The sequence below is a fragment of the Myripristis murdjan genome, chromosome 3, assembly GCF_902150065.1.
Source record: "Myripristis murdjan chromosome 3, fMyrMur1.1, whole genome shotgun sequence".
In the NCBI taxonomy this organism is placed as follows: Eukaryota; Metazoa; Chordata; class Actinopteri; order Holocentriformes; family Holocentridae; genus Myripristis; species Myripristis murdjan.
Genome location: NC_043982.1, coordinates 8,110,526 through 8,127,618, shown reverse-complemented (window position 1 = coordinate 8,127,618; position 17,093 = coordinate 8,110,526). Strand labels below are relative to the sequence as shown.

The 17,093-nt window shown below is 39.4% G+C and overlaps 1 protein-coding gene across 11 annotated transcripts in view; it reads right to left on the bottom strand.

The window, feature by feature from the left end:
* Positions 1–10,670, bottom strand: part of tead1b (TEA domain family member 1b) — a 61,290-nt gene extending 50,620 nt beyond the window's left edge. For 6 of the 11 annotated variants that reach the window (XM_030081827.1, XM_030081845.1, XM_030081854.1 and 3 more), the window contains exons 1-2: positions 10,490–10,670; positions 9,904–10,031 (exon numbers count right to left, since the gene is read on the bottom strand). The gene's annotated coding sequence lies outside the window, so the exon portion shown is untranslated. Of the gene's footprint in view, positions 1–9,903; positions 10,032–10,489 lie in introns of those variants that run through there. The other 5 variants (XM_030081888.1, XM_030081906.1, XM_030081897.1 and 2 more) reach the window with 2 other exon arrangements.
* Between the last annotated feature and the right edge of the window lie 6,423 nt (positions 10,671–17,093).

The following is a 17,093-nucleotide window of genomic DNA, read 5'->3' as shown; positions in this document are numbered from 1 at the left end:
AGCTTCCTAAATTTCCTATAAAATATACTTTCTGAACAAAGCGAGCCATCTGAACTTGCTGCACCTCTCTGTGAACGAATCTGCATGTAAATAACCTGACACATATCCTATATTCTTAAACACATACTATATATGTAAAAGCTTTTGTTACACTGCTCTTTACTGTAATGCCAAAATAAAATTAACATTCACCGTCTGATACCTAGTAGACACTATACTTTGTGCTCCATATGCTACACTTTTGAAACTAAAGATCATAGATATTTTATTCTGAGTGGACTGTGTGGACTGTTGACAATCACCCCAACATCTTTTTCTTTAATTTCTTTCTTCTTCCTAGATTCTACAAGGTCAGAAATAAATCATTGTTTATACGATGACAGCTATGAGCAGCCCAGTGTGGGATTTCTCTAAAATACCAATATCGATTATCAGTGCTTTGACCTAGTAAGTTGATGTATTAATTAACTACTAACCTTATCATCTGATGAATTTTTCTACATCATTCAGAGAGGTGTTTGCTGACTTGCGGTCAGACATGCATTAATAACAGACACAGAGTCTTATACAACCTCTGTACACTGGTTTCTTTGCATACTTTGGCATCAGGCGGCTGCTTCTGCGATGTGTGAATAACCGGGCTGAGTCGTCTATTGAGTTGGTCTCTAAGTGCCTCAGAATCTGTGGACTAATTATGACAGCCAGAGGAAGGTATGAATGTCACCTGTAGAAACACTTGAGGCTTACAGATAATTGCATACTCCTGTCTTTGCAGGGTGCACACCATGGAAATGGCCTTATTTGTGAGATGTGTGGTGGAGATGGCCTCCAATGCAACAAGTGAATGTGGTAGCTAGGCAGGGTGGTAGCTGTGACATGGCATTATGGGAAATTACGCTTATCTTCAGATTACATAAACCGCTCGCCAAGCTGGAATCCAGCTCCTTAAATTAAGAGAGAACCCATTTCACCCATCAGACAGAGCAAGGTAATGAAATAGCAGATGAGAGGTCTCAAATGTAATTTTCCATGTGGAGTTCTTTTGTGCCGTTATCTCAGAGGGTGCAATAATGATTCTGTAAATGACTTTTGTGCACCCCATAATGGCCCACAGTAGTTAAGGCCATGCTGTGGAAAACTGTAATTACCATGTGATTACAAAACTCAATGTTTTCACCATGTTGTAAAGACATATCTTGGCCTATGCATAATTATTACAGCAATGTCAAAGGTATTCGACTTCGAGCAGTATGTAACCAATTATGCGAATTCACAATGGACGACATTAATGAAATTCCATTTAGTTTATGCCATTATAACAAATTAATTATCTCTGGAGTAGTGAGTTTATAAAAGGAAGCGAAGATAGCACATCTTAATTTTAAGACCTCCAGATAGTTTCTGGGTAAGGATAATACCCCAAAAATAAAATCAGGCAATATCTGTGAAGATATTTTTCGATTTTTATTTCAACAGCAGACCCACTCAGGGAAAGGTTCAGGATATGCAGTGAATATTTAAAATAAATTAAAATCTTGAAAAGACGTGGAGTGATGAAGCGAACGTCAGTCTTCACTAAAAACATTTTTGGGAAACATACCTAACATACTGCAACGCAAACAAAGTCAGGAAACTGGGAATGGAGTACAGGGATTATTCTGATTACCATACTCATAATAGAAGTATTTCCAAATGGTCTGTACCACTAAACTACAGAAGACAAACAAGGCAAAGCCACTGATCTATTTCGTATTGGATTTTCCTCTTGGTTTCATGAATAAATCTACAGGGTGTGGAGTACTGATGAATGAATGAACACACTTTTCAATATCAATTTCCAAAGGTCCACTGGAGTTGCTAGAAAGCTTGCTAATGCCCCCTCTGTTATTGGCAGTGGCCTAGTGTTTATTTCATGCCTCTTTAAACCAGCGGGCTTAGGTGCAGTGAGTCCGTCTGATATCATCCCACTCAAATCTGTGGCCTGGATCCCACCACCCAGCAACCATCAGGCCACTGTGGGATCAATCTTTGTTTGCCAGTGAATGGGATTGATTTACAGGTGCTGTCAAAGCAGCCCTCTCTACCTGCCTTGGACTAGGAGACAGGTAGCAGCAACATGACCTACACATCAGATATGCCGCGAGCCCAGAAAACAGGCATCGCTGAAGGCCTTCCATTCACAACATCAGACGTAAAACTGACTATAAATCTAAGAGACAAAATCTCTCATTCTGCTGATAGAATCCTGTCCTTGGGTGAATAACAACAAAATTTCTAAAAATAAAATACCATTTGCTATCCAAACATGAAATGTAATGAGATCTCAGAGGACATTTTCCTTTTCAAAAATTTGCAGTGCATTCCAGACTGCGTACACCCATGTCACTCTGGTGTGGTGCAAAAGCGGAACACATAAAGCTCAGGAAATTAAAGCTGTAAATAAAGGTCCGTCAGATAAAGGATCTCCTGACAGTTATGAGAGCAGAGCAGGCTGAGGGCTGGCCGTTGGCTCATTCAGGACGCGTGTGGATGGGCATGAAAAAACAAATCACAGTGATGAGCATGAAGGCCACCATTTGCATTTGGCTCTGCCAATCCACACTAACTCTCCTCTCTTTTTTCCCTGTCCCCTACTCATCCTTCCTGCCTTTGCTTTCTGTCTCATCAGTCATCTTTTCCTATCCTTTTTCCTTCTCATGTAAGTCCTGCATATCAGACTGGAAATCCATCTGCCATAAAGCAGCTGCCTCAGAGGTGCTAGCAGCAATTTCTTTATTGCAATTGCAATTTATTTATGGATAATAATTTGTTTGCAATTGTGACCACGATTATCTTAAGGTTTTACTCTGTTAATTAGTACCTAACATCCAGTCTGGGCACATGTGGCATACGTGGCACATGCGACACAGAAAGGGTATTTTAAGGAGCAAAATTCCTGATAAACCCTGCATGACAGGTAGATATTGACATATTACACATCATTATAGATATTACACGTAGATATCAATACAATTATTTCTGAACAGACTTACTATTTCAACTAAAATTCTTATACTTCTTATATCAATCCATGTATCAATTCAACTGAAAGCTATCAGATCCTTCCTACTCAACGCATAGTTCAAACACACTAGTGGATTTTGGGGCCCTTTTCAGTGCATCTCCATTTCTTCCATTATAGATTACCAAATGCAGTAGTCTATCAATTAATCATTCTCAAGAATCAACTGACAGACTAATCCTGTTAATTGACACTTCAAAAAGTATGTCTGGAGACATCATGCGCCCAACATGTTTTCAGCAATTTTACATGGGCTAGCCTAATCTGCAAGCTGTCTTTACATGCACAGGAAATCTATAATCATATTGCTGACAGATCCTTATTATGTCTACGGGTAAAAAGAGGACAAGTATGTGTGAATGAATTAAAAAACTCTGACTTTCACCTAGGAAAACACCCCCATCCACAATGACAGCCCACACTATGAGATCTTATTAAATAGATATTAATTCACTGGCATGATCAAAGTCCAATTAAAGCCAACTGTAAAATCTTGTGCTTGATGTAGTCTGACAAATTTTACCAAAAGCTCCTCTCGTGTGGCCAAATGGAACCTTGTGTACACAGACCCCCCATCTGCGAGCAGGACAAATGGATGAGAGGACACAAAGATCCTGCAGGAAATTAACAATGAGTTGCCCATTTCAATGATTTCTGGATCAGCAAAAAAAAAAAAAAAAAAAAAACTCAGTTTCTGAGATCAATGCATTTACCAACTGAAGGCAAACCAGAAAAGTAATTTCATATTATGTGGCCTACTATATTTGAGATTTGAGTTTTACACATTTCAGCTGATGGGAGGAACAAAACAGAAAAGGTCCAGGGCATATTTGTCTGTAGCACATTGTCTGTAGGTGAGCAATTTATAGTTTATAATACTTTGGACATTATGTCTAAACATCACAGCTCTCAATGTGTACAATATTGCTCCAAAGTTTCTGTAGTTGTTTAACTTTATTTATTTATTTATTTATTTGTTATTTGTTTATTTGTTAATTTATTTATTTTATCCAGACTCAGACTACTTTGAAAAGTCAATGATCTTAATTAAATTAACTGCCTCTATATATAATAGCAAGACAGGCCAACTATACCACCAGTAAAAACAACTGGTCCAAATATTTGGAGGCTTGAAGCTCTGGAAGAAAATAGATCATAATCAGTGTTTCGCCTGATAAAGATATGCCCAAAAAAACAAGGGGGGCCAGCGAAGGATGTACTGCTCATTGATAGCAGTAAGGCTTACATGTCATCGTATAACACACATATATTCCTGGCTGAAAATGCCTACTATTACAGGCCTATTATACACATGGAGAGAACAATTTAGTAAAAAAAAAAGAAAATAAAGCTCTGCATTGCTGTGTCCCAGCTAGGATTCCAAACTAATTCACTGGGCACAGCCTGCATATTAATGTTGGGAGCAAACCCTCCAGTGGATCTGTGCCTCCGCTGAATCCAGGGCACCTTCAGGGCAGAGAGAGGCTGCCTGATCTGTGTCGGCCATGATAACAATACAGCAGCCATTGATGAAAGGTCTTTTGGGGATTTATTACAAGCAATGACTGGGGAATTCGGTGCCAGAGAGACTGGCTAACCCACATTTGAATACAGGCCACAAATTATAAACAGTTTCAGTAAATGAAGTGACTGTGTGCCTTTGTTCCATGGGCGTACATCTTCCTTTCGCTAGTGGGAAGCTGAGCACTCTAAACCACTACCGCTACTAAGGCCAGCACTGGGAAAGGAAGTTGTTGAAGCCTGGATTTCCTGCTTTCACTGTGGCCAAGAACTTTATGTTTATAGTGGTTTCAGAAACTGACTCATCTAATGATTCATGGATTATATATTGCTTTTCATCTGTGTCTGATCACGAGGCAGCTCATTTATTTGTCTTTTTATACAAATAAGAATTGTGGCAAAATGGAAGGTAGACAAACAGCATGTCACAGTGTCCCAATAACTTCTGAATGACTGCTATAATGAGTGATTAAAATGTTGTTTTCCTCTAGATTTTTTTTTTTGCCTGTGAAACAGACTGAGACTGACTTATGGTATGAATTATAAGGCTATAATAATAGCGTGCTGATTCAGGGGTTTCATTACATTATAAGACTTCAAAGGGGCAGAGAGGCTCTAACATTTTGTGCTTTCTGTAAAACTTAGTACCAGAGAGATTCTATTCTGAAATGGTCACATCTCTAATTTCTTTAGGACCAAGGGGTAAAACTTGATATACATAACTTGTTTTCTATAATTATGCATATGGAGAAAAAATGGTGTTGCTCTTTCTACGGTGGTTGACAAGGCCAAAGTGCGCTCAGTAGCTGGCAGTCATTTTATGACTGCAGTACTGAGGCAGATTTACTTAGATGACGTCAGTGGCTTTGAGCCAGCTTTTCCTTTTTGGTGGCACTCTCCACTGGCCTCACTGGGGCCTTGCTCTAACTGCTGAGCGGCAGCCCGTACTCTAAAATTCCCTTTCTAGACTAGGGTTTACCTCAGGGCACACACAGTCTGGAAGCCTGCAGGAGTGTCCTCTTTTAAAGCATGCTTTGACCGTGGAAAACACTGATGTTTTGATGTGCGTCTACCCCTGCGAAATGTCACATCTAATTACGCAATTAATGACCCTGTGTCCAGATTAAATTACAGATCACACATCTTTTACAAACCCATGCATTTGTAACAAAAAAAGAGGACTGCATATTATCATTTTAATTCAACTGTGGAATACATTGTGCCTTCACATTCCCACGAGGAATTTCACAGACTCTAACCACACAAGGAAAAAGGGGAGTATTTCTTAGATGCAGCACAATTGTACACTGAGTCAGATAATGCCTTTATTTCTAACATCTGTTTCCCCTCCATACCTCCATTGAGAGGGCAACAAATGTAGACATGGGGAACAAGAAAAGCTCAATCTCTGACCAACAAAACAGAACAAAACAGCAGAGCCATGAAAACATCTAGTCAAAGACTCAACAGTTAATCCAAGTGTTAACAGAGCTAACCCCCCCCAGCAAAAAAACCAAAACATAGAGCTGGAGATGTGTTTTTTCTTTTCTTTTTTCTCATTCTGAAGCTGCCTAACATGTCTGTTGATCTAGGCACGCATTAGGTGACAACTAAACAAATTCTGGCTGAATTATGATTCCTTTATTGTAACATTTAAAAATGTAAATTAAATTTAAGCCTAACCCGTTTCACATAAAAAAGTAAAATACAGATAATGCCTGATCTCTAAAAAAAAACATCAATGAAACATTACTAGTGGTACAATTAAAATATTGTTAATGTGAGATTACAATGAGCAATTTTACATTATTACTTCTCTACAGTATGTTATTCTTTTATGAATCAAGTGTGTTAGTTTGGATGTGGGCATCCTACATATTTACTGTGTTATATGAGATCAAAGTATATATAAAAGACACCACTAAGCTGTGTCCTAAGTGGTGATTATTTCAGTCTTTCTTAACCGTTGGAGCAATAGTTAAACTGGCAAAGATTTATATCTGACAGGCTCTGTAAATAGTTTATTTTCTTCTTCTCTTGTACTGTGAGCATACACTTGTCTTAGCCACTGAATGTTTAAATCTTTGCCTCACCACAAAATGACAGCAATCCTAAGGCCAGCCTGTGTATTTACAGGCAAGACCCCGTCTCTGCTCAGAAGATCACTCAGCAGGTGAGAGTTGTTGTCTCTCACCTGTTGCAGGGAGCACAGAGTACACAAGTGCTTACACTCACAAGTCAGATTTTCACTCTTGCAAGCCAGCATTAATAGGCTACACAACCTGCATCTTCATCTCTTAGTCTTGCTTCTTGCACATCTCATAATGTGCTCTGCGTCAAACCGGTCAGGTATGTAGAGGTTATACTTTAATATGTTCTAATGGTGATCAAATGAATCACTACAGGCTCTCAGATTGACTCATTACAGCACTAGTCTGGATTTATTTTCTGAGACGATGGGTCGTCATCCTGACACTTCAGCATCAATAAGTGCAATCAAAAATCCCTAATTCTTATCAATGCAGGATGTTGCGGCAGCCAGTTTCAAAATAGATCTGTTTTAACACTCATCACTACACTCACAACTTGGTAGATGCAATAATTGCACCACTTTGTGTTCTAAAGAAAACCTGGTCATTTAGTCTCTTTTATGCATTAACATTGTCAAAACTGAAATTCCACCTCTACGCACAAATACAGCAGCCACCTTTAAATGAAGCATTTTAAAAGCCTATGGTATTGATGAGAGAGATCTGAAGTATTCACGCGCCCTATAATAACAACTGCGGGCATGACAACTCTATAGTCTAGATTCAAGCAAGTCTGACTAATGACAGATAGCAAGAAATTTTTGCCTTGTAAAAAACAATAGCGAACATTTATATTTGCACTGTTGCGATACGGGCGTAGAAAACAAGCAAAGGGGTTGTGAATTTGACAACATTGTTCTCTGCAAGGCAAGAGCCATTATACACTGTGAATATGGCCAGCTGGAGAAAAGACGAGTCTCACTTTGCTCCAGGAAGAAACACAATGCATTCAGCACCTCAGCAAGTCACATTATCCTGTCCACATTTCACAACTGCAAGACCACATTTTTCTTTACCGCTGCCAGGAACCCTCAACAAGGCTGGTAAGGGGAAAAAAAAAAAAAAACATAAAAAAAAAACATATAAATAACAGAAAAGCTACAGGGACATACACTGTCTGAATTTACAATTACACTGTTATGTAGTCTAAATATTATTAGAGAAGCTAGTATGTTCAAAACAGCACAATCCCTTATCTTTCAGATAAGCTTCGGTATCTGGCTGGAATTCATTGATTTACATAATACATTACGTTTATTTTAAAAGCACATTTCATAAGTTGGTGTAAAGAGTTGATTTATATCTTATGCCCCAGTAATTCATTTGATTTAGACAGAAAAAATACAAGTTAACATAATAACATACAAACTACAACTGTAGTCACAGTTATGAAAACCTTGTACATGTCTGCGCCTCAGTGTCTCAAATACACTCCAGTCAAAGTTAAGAATCTGATCAGATTTGTCAACATTTCCATATCTGTGATTAAGCAAAGGTTTTGATGGACACGTGGGAACTCGTAATCCCACTCTCAAAAGTAGAGCCTCATAAGGTCAAACAAAGACAACAACATCCTATTCTGGCACTTGAAAATGTTATGCAGGCTGCCATCCAACAGGTCCACTAGTTGCATAAGCTGAAAACAAAGCATCTATTTCTACCCATATTTTTTTTTTTTTTCACCCCGGCAAGTAGATTTACTTCTTAACATTGTGACAAGTCTGCAGTTAGTTATGTCTGACTGAAGTCAACCTGTTCATTGTAAAGGATAATCACCATTTTAGAGGAACAGACAAAAAACAGTGTCATGCTCTTTTTCTATAGGGCTACATTAAAATGTTGAACAATAATGAACAGCAATAAAGGATGTCTTTTACATTGTGAAATTATGAGGGAGTTTGTTTTAAAAACTCTTAGTTAATCCATATAATAGCCAGCATCTTTCTCATAAAAATGCAGCCAACAACTTGTATTAATAGAGATGAAAAGTGAATTTAGTCCAAGCACCTTCTTTTTAAGTATCTGCGGGTCATTTCCTTTTTTTCTCTTTTTCATATCACTCAGTTTAGTTGAGTCACTTCTCCTGCTGGGCGGAGTGAACACCAACTGTCACTGAATTCAATTTATTTACCGGGCAATTAGTCATTCTCCTCAAGCTGGTAATGAAATATGATTGAAGCAATGACACCCAAAGATCAGCAATTTAGAAATCTGACAAGAATACAGGTCAGCTTCACTGGCCTGCACTAACTGGAGACAGGAAAGTGTAATAAATCAAGTGATAAGAAGACTGACTTATAGTCATTAGGAAAGCTGAAATAATAAGAATGTTAAAAAGCCTTGACTTGAGTAACAAATGATCAAAACAGCATAAGCTACAGCCTGGTGATCTAACTGGCAAGTCTGGGAATCCAAGCATATAAGCTGCAAATTTTCAGTCACAAGCCAAAGTGCAAACCCCAACAAAAGATGCACTTTCCACGCTTGGGTCCATATTCCCGGTTCACAAGCTAGTAAGGGCTTTTCGGCCTGATCCTCACCCTTCACATGCATATCCATGGCGCAATATTTCCAAACTCCAGACTGATGGAGAAACTGGGAAATGGGAAACTGAGCTGAGGTAAAAAACTTTGTGTGACACACCGATGGCTGCCACAGCTGGCCTACCCCCGTACGATCAGGGCTACTTCAGTTTTAGCTGACCAGGCATTTCCCGAAAAAAAAAAAAAAAAAAAAAAAAAAAACAGACGGATGTGGAAAACAATAAAGGAAATCCCAAATAAAAGCACCATAAACTCGCTTAAAGCTGCTATACGTGTGCTTATACATCGGCGTTTTCCCTCACACTGTTGCTTACACTTCCCATAACATTGGCCTTGTGTGTTTCAAAAACGAGGGAATCGCTAAAATCAATTGGAGGCTACTTTTCTTCCTCAACGCTGGGTCGATATCCATCGTCTTCAGTTGAGACAGGACTAGGCCTTGATAACATAATTATTTGTGGAAGAAAAAAATCCCGAAGCAATGTGCCAGCCACGGACCCAGAAATGTTTTGCTGCATTGTTTGTCGCCATAGGTTTTGGACAGGTTCAAGATGAATACTTTAAACAGATTTAAACCAGCCCGCAACACTAAACAATAAAGGAGTTTTGGCTAACCTTTGACGGAGCGCTGTAGCTTTAGAGTTGATAAATAACAACCAGAAAGAGAGAGAGATAAAAACATACTTACACAAAACTTCGACGACGAATTAAAAAATTGCTCCTTCAAATGTGTTGAAGCAACAAGTCTTTCAACACAATGTTGTCGAGGTGGTCCGAAAATGCTCCGGTGAAAGCTCCAACTCCCGGCTGAGCCAACTACGAAGAGGAAAACAGCAACGTTTTTAACCGTCATCTTGTCCAAAAAATTGTTATTCCTGTAATATTTATTACGGTTCAGTATATCCTGAATCCCACTGGGAGTTTCTGAGATTCTGGCACAGGGCACACTGCATTATATGGCTTATACAGGGGCGTATGGTCAGGCTTCTTCTCAAAAAATGTAAAAAATGTCAAAGATTTTCGTGCTATGTCAGTGCAATAGGCTACAACACTGAGTGGACAAAGTGAGCACCCTGTTGCAACAGCGACAAGAATCGGCCATCTATTTCAGCGATGGAAAATACACATTTATCGCTGTGGGCTACACTGCACACACCTGGATAAACTAAGCATTTTAATTGCCCAATATTTTCCAAAGAATAAAACTAGACCCCAGCAGAACAGAACAGAAGTCTGCTATCAGTTTGCATATCATTAACTACATTGAAACTTACCTGAAACACCTCCGTTATTGATATTTCATGTAAAAAAAAAAAAAATTAAAAAATCAACCCTTATTTGAAATGTGATGTTGTTGATTTTGTTTTTTTAAACTATGTCAAGTTATTCTAGTGTTTCTGGACCAGCCAGGAAGGTGTAGGTAAATCGCTAGCGGACTGACAGAGATGCGAAGAATGCTCGGAATGAGAAGAGGAATGAAATGAACGCAAAGAGCGAGTTTGCGTCGGGGCGGAGCGAAAGGTGGCGTCATCCCGAACCCAGCAGCCAGCCTGGACAGCGGGGACAAGGGGCAAAAAAAAGCTCCCGTGTCGCCGCCTTCACGGCCCCGCCAGAGCTCGTACTTTACGCTTTCGCACATGTGCTGCTTTCACTTGTTACATGCCCAAGCGGCTTTTTTTTTTTTTTTTTTTTTTTTGGAAATAACGTCACAGCAACAGTGGATCCTGACTAAAGTAGTATTTTATTTTACTTCATTTTATGCTATTATTTTTTGTTGTTGTTGTTTTTCTTTTTCTTCTTTTTTTTTTTTTAGTTTTTTAAACCAGCCTGCACATACTTTGTGCAATAGTTAAGAAAAATTAAACGAAAAATTAAGTAACTGTATTTTTATCATTTTATTATTTTTTTTTAGCTTTATTCATTACTCCTTTTCCTCATTTTGCTGTTTTTTTTCCTATTGTAGGCTACACCATCAAAATATTTTATTTATTTATTTATTTATTTATTATATAGGTATACTGTCATAAATGTTATTTACTACACATTCTTAACACCATTAAAGTTCTATACTGTGTGTTTGCTACTGCTTCAGTGTTTGGTGTGGTCAAAGACAAATTTCCACCTTGCTGAACACTAAAGCTTTATTGTATTGTAGGCCTATTCTAACATATCATAATGCACAGCAATGTGAAATATTCAGAAGTCCCAACGATAACATGCCAACTGTTGCCACAGTTTTCTTTGTGACTGTCATTTTCTCTCAAGACACACCCCCTCCGAGTCAAACCTGAGGTGGGCCAATCAGATATGCGTTCAAATGATATTTGAAGTACAATATTTCCGACTACCCGCGAAGGCAGCATGTGACTTCACAGGACACGCCGAATTCAAATGGGGAGAGGAGGGGAATTCTTTTGTTACGACCAGAACCAGGCCTTTAAATAAAGAAACTTGGTGAAGAATTAGTGTATTATCATCAGCCTTCCCAGGGATGCAGTGCTGAATGAAGAGGGCAATCTATTGACTCCAACTAGTTATTATAAGACAAATATACACCAGTATTAACAGATATTATATTTTCAGGAAACCATTAATTTAATTTATTTTCCTAGTCCCTTAATACAAGCCTCTCAACATACACTACTCACAAAAAGTTAGGGATATTCGGCTTTCGGGTGAAATTTCAGGATGAACCTAAAATGCATTATAACCTTTACAGGTGAACTTAATGTGACCTTCTGTAAACTTTTGAATGCACATGTCCAACTGTTCAATGTTTCAGTTGCTGTTCTCTAACAAGGAGTTTAACAGCAAAATTCACATCAGGTGTTTGATGCTCCAGCTCATCGAGGTCGTATCATTAGGGAACGGCTGCTGGAGACTGGGGTACCTCAGATGGAGTGGCCTGCACTTTCTCCAGAACTGCATCCCACAGAAAACCTATGGGATCAGCTGAGTGGCCGTGTAGAGGCTCGGAGCTCTGTACCCCAGAACCTCAATGTCCTGAGGGCCACCCTTCAAGAAGAGTGGGATGCCATGCCTCAGCAGACAATAAGTCGACTTGTGAACAGCATGAGACGTCGTTGTCAAGCTGTAATTGATGCTCAAGGGCACATGACAAGTTATTGACACTGACATTTTTTGTTGTGGTATATCCACCACTGTTGTTGGCTTTTGTTTCAAGAAATTGTTTGAGATGAGGAAATCACCAGTGTATGCTTCTACTTAAATGCCCTACTTTCATGATATAATATCACTGTAGCGTGAACTTTTTATATTTTCCATAAATTTCACCCAAAAGCCAAATATCCCTAACTTTTTGTGAGTAGTGTATATCTGACATCAGTTTGATCATATTAACTCTGATGTACACTATTGATTCATGCCACTTGTTGACTTTTATGTCAGGCCGAAAGCTGGATAATCTCTATTTTGCAAATAAAAAGGTAAAGTGAAGTTGGACGACTGTACTCTGCTCTTCAGCATTCAATGCCAAACGCAAAGCTATGTGATTTTTCTCATTTTCATGTAACAACAATTATTTCAATGTTAAGTGCAACGTTTATGTAATAAGACACCAGTTCAGATAAAGGACACACAAATTATGTGGTTTCATGTGGCCTTCGTAACAAATCAGATTGCTATCAAATCAAATTCAATTAAACTGGACAAAAGAAACAACATTAGCTTTCTTTGGCCCTTATCATTGCACCAAAACCTTGTGGAAAGCACATTTGGGCAGACATGACTACCACAACTGAGAGTTCAAACAGTTATAGACACGTAGACCAGTTAGAGACAGAACTGTGGTTGGTCCTGTCTGAACAAGTCACCCATTAGAAGCCCGTGTTTTGACACCAATCCTTCAAGAGACAGGGATCTATGAAGATGAACGACTACCTTTCTGAGGACATCCATCAGCACCTGTAACACCTGTCTGTGCATGTTCAGCTGAGAGAGAAACACAGAGAGGTGCATGATTCAAGTCCTTTTTTTCCCCTTACAGCCCAGGATTGCCTTTCAATGACATTTCATTTTGCATTACATTTCATTTTGTTTCATTTGTCTCTCTCCTCTTAATTCTATAATCTTGGATATGCTCCGCATGGTATATTTTAGTAGTGGCTCCTTTCAAAGCAGCTCTTATCTTATCACCCTCTCTATTCTCCTGGGTGTTGCCTGTTCCCTCAATAACAAATTATTAATCATCAAAAGGCAGCTGTATCTATGCAAATGCAACAAAGACCTCTGCAGAGAGCAATCCCTGTTTTTCTCCAAAGATGAATGCAGTACTATGTAGCACCAGCTCGGCACCTTAGAAGTCACAGTGGTGATTCATCAGCTGACACTGTTTCAAAGCTACTTGTTAAACATAAGCTTCGAGTGCCCAGAGACCTCACCAACAGATCCCAGCATAAATAGCAACCTGCAAAATAGCCCAATGCATTGCATCAGAGCTTCATGTAGATCACACATGTAATAGATGGAATTCAGAAAATACGGCATGGTCATATGAAAAGGTTTCGGTGTCACTGGATCCAGGTGGGATTGCATTTTGTAGGCTACTGAGCCAAATGATTACAGTTAAATTATGGATATATGAATCCCTGCCACTCTTGTCTTGGTGTGCACGGCACAGTTACAGTCTGCTGTCATTTCTACATGTGTCGAGGGAAGAAGCAGTGCTCATAGCCGTTGAGCTGTTAAACAAATGGCTCACTCACACACCAAACCTACTGTACAGTATCACACACAGCCTTCACACTGCCTTGTAACGGGGCGTGGTTAACAGGTGGCACATACTGGAAGACAGGCAACTATGTCAGCAGGGAATGAATGAAGGGATGAATTGAAACAAATTCATTTCTGACAGAACAGGACCTTCATATGCTCACATGCATGTGGCACTCAGTAGAGACAGGTGGTTAACACCTCTGTCATCCAACGCATGAAAAAGAAGGGCTGCCGTTACACTGATTTTTTTTTTGTTTGTTTGTTTATTATTTGATTGATTAATTTATTTATTTCACTTACATCAGTCAAAAAATAAAAGCTACACATTTTCTCAGTGAGACACATTACCCCTCTAAACCTGGAGGCAAATGCAACTTTGTTTGAGTGTGGAAAGATAATTTTGTGCAAATCAAGTCAGTTCTGTACTTTTATGCAGCTCTGGCACTTTTGCCAAAAATTATACTTTTTTTCTCACATCTACACTGTTTGGGTCAACGTTAAGTTTCTTGCTGCGGTTCTAAAATGTAATTTTTTTTCTTCTTAAAGATTAGGACTAATTATATTATAGTTTCAGATGATAGACTAATTTACAATATTTGTTTTAATTTCACATTTTCTCTTGCACTGATGATAATGTGATTGCTGTTTTGGCACACCGCTGCTAAATGAATGCAGAGGAAACACAGGTGATAGACACTGAAATTTGAATTACGGTGAAAATTTAGACTATAAATCGTCACGCAGACAAGCTACACGACTGTGCAACCACCTCATAAACAGACACTCAAAGCTCTGGAGAACAAAACAAAAAACAAAATCCCATCACCACTGCAACTGAAAATTTCCTGTGTGTGGCCGTTTTCTGTCTACTGTAAAGGATTTTTCATGGCCTTACCCTACTGTTTGTGGCATAGTGCAAGATCCTCAAAACAAGATCCCAAGTAAGAAAGGCCTGTTACATCAAATTTTGATACACAAATTAATTTTTTCCCCAACTTTTTCAGTCAAAGCTGCCAAATTACGGAACACCCAGACAGTCACTATCAAAGAGTTGATGGTTAAAAGCTTTAAATCTGGTTTAAAAAAATTAAACCTGAAAGAAAGTCAGTCTTGTCTTATATCAGTAGTAATATTTATGTTGCACTGTTTGATGTATATGTTGTGTATACGTTGTTGCCCTTTGACGTAATTGCATTTTTAGTGCTTGAATATGTTTTTCTGCACTGCCTCCATATTGTGTACCATGGCCTCATGCCAAGATAAAAATTAGCTTTTAGGCATATCTGGTACAATATATTTATAGACTAGAAGAGTGGACTCAGTGCAGCTCACCACCAGGCGTATCTCCCCTTCTCAGACTTATGTGAAAACCAGCTGAGGAGTTAGCACTAAACTGTGGCATAAAACACGTTTTCAAAGGCTCTGAATCATGGCAGCCAACAAGATGTTATTGATCATGCAGTCATAACTGTGCACAAAAAAATATTAGGCTGAAAGGCCCAGTAGTTTGTGAGTAGCTGCAGACAGATACACACGCACGCAGGCAGAAAAGCCAGTGTTTTCCCTGCCATTATAAGACTTTTGCGCAGCGCCCAAGTTGATTAAACAGGAAATATGGAAGAAAAAAAAAGCTTTTAATATGCAGTGCTCAAGCTAAAAAATCTTCCTAATGAAAAGGATTTGGAAGTCTGTGGATGTGCTGCCTTCAAGGCAGACCCGAATGCATCCAAGTCAAATATTAACTGGCACTTCCCAAAAAGAAATAGGTTTGCTGTGCAACCATTTTGGTTGGAGTCTGGTCGACCTGCCTTCCCTAATGTTCTTAAAAACCACAGTCAAGTCAGCTCTGGCTTCAGACAAGACAGAGAGAGAGGAGAGAGAGAGAGAGAGAGAGAGAGCAGTGGTGGCCGAGCGAGCTAGAAAATGAATGAAGAGAGGTTCTTTGTCATACAGTCATGACTGTGCCCAAAAAATAGTAAGCTGATAGACCCAGTAGTTTGTGAGATTAGCTGTGGACAGATACACACGCACACGCGCACACACACACACACACACACACACACACACACACAACCCAACAAATGATTCCCTCCAGGCTGCCTTCTGATGGAGATAATAAATAGACATCTTAGCTGCAATGCTCAATACCCATACTCCTCTTTGTATGCAAATAAGTTCCAAACAGTTGCACAGCAGAACTTATTTCTGCGCATTTCATCTATTCTTCTTTGGGGTCATAAATTGAGCACCTCCTTGAATTAGGCAAATGACCCCACTAAGAGGCTGAGCAGTAAATTCTGTCACACTAGAACCTCTCCTCGGCCACAGTGAGGCCGTCCGCCTGTTCAACACTTAACTCCAAAGCAACATTAATGCTGCCCAGAGGATGCAGCATGTCAGTTTGGGTGAAGTTGGGTCTGATGAGCCTCTAGTCCCACCTTCAGGCCAAACTATCAACTTTTTACACACGATGCCATGATGTGAATGTAATGGATTGCCATGATGTTTGGTAAACGCCTTCATGCTCCCCAAAGTAAGATTTGTCTTAATCACCCTCAAGTCAAACATTTGACTTGTATACAACATCTTTCTAGATGTAATGGGCAGCTGCCCAAGTAATTTGATGAGTGTTTTCATGCTTCCCAGGGAATCAGTTTTGGTGTCACCATCAACCTTCCACTAGTGCCACCCTTGGGCCAAAATATCAAATCTGCTATCTCAAAATCTATTGGGTGGACTGCCACTGTAAAGCATATTCATGCTTTCCAAGAAGACAATCCCCGTTATCTTGGGTGACCTCATGACCTTTCCTCTAGCGCAACCCTCAGTCCAAAATGTTCAAACCCCGTTCTCTCGTAACTTGCATTCCCCCGACATGCACCAAATCAGCGAGGTGCCAGCAACAGAAGGCCCATGCTTGTTTCTATACTCAACTCCTGGCATTGTTCACACTTACACTTGCCAAGACTGCACTTAGAGAACACTGCATCCGCACGTCGGTTTACACTTTGCCCACAACATGAACAAAAGTATTTTACAAAATGAACAAAAACAGGCTAATAGAACTTTTGACCCTTCAATCTTGAAACAGCCCTCACAGTCGTTCAGAAATAACATTGTACACAAGCGGTCTTTTCTGTCGGC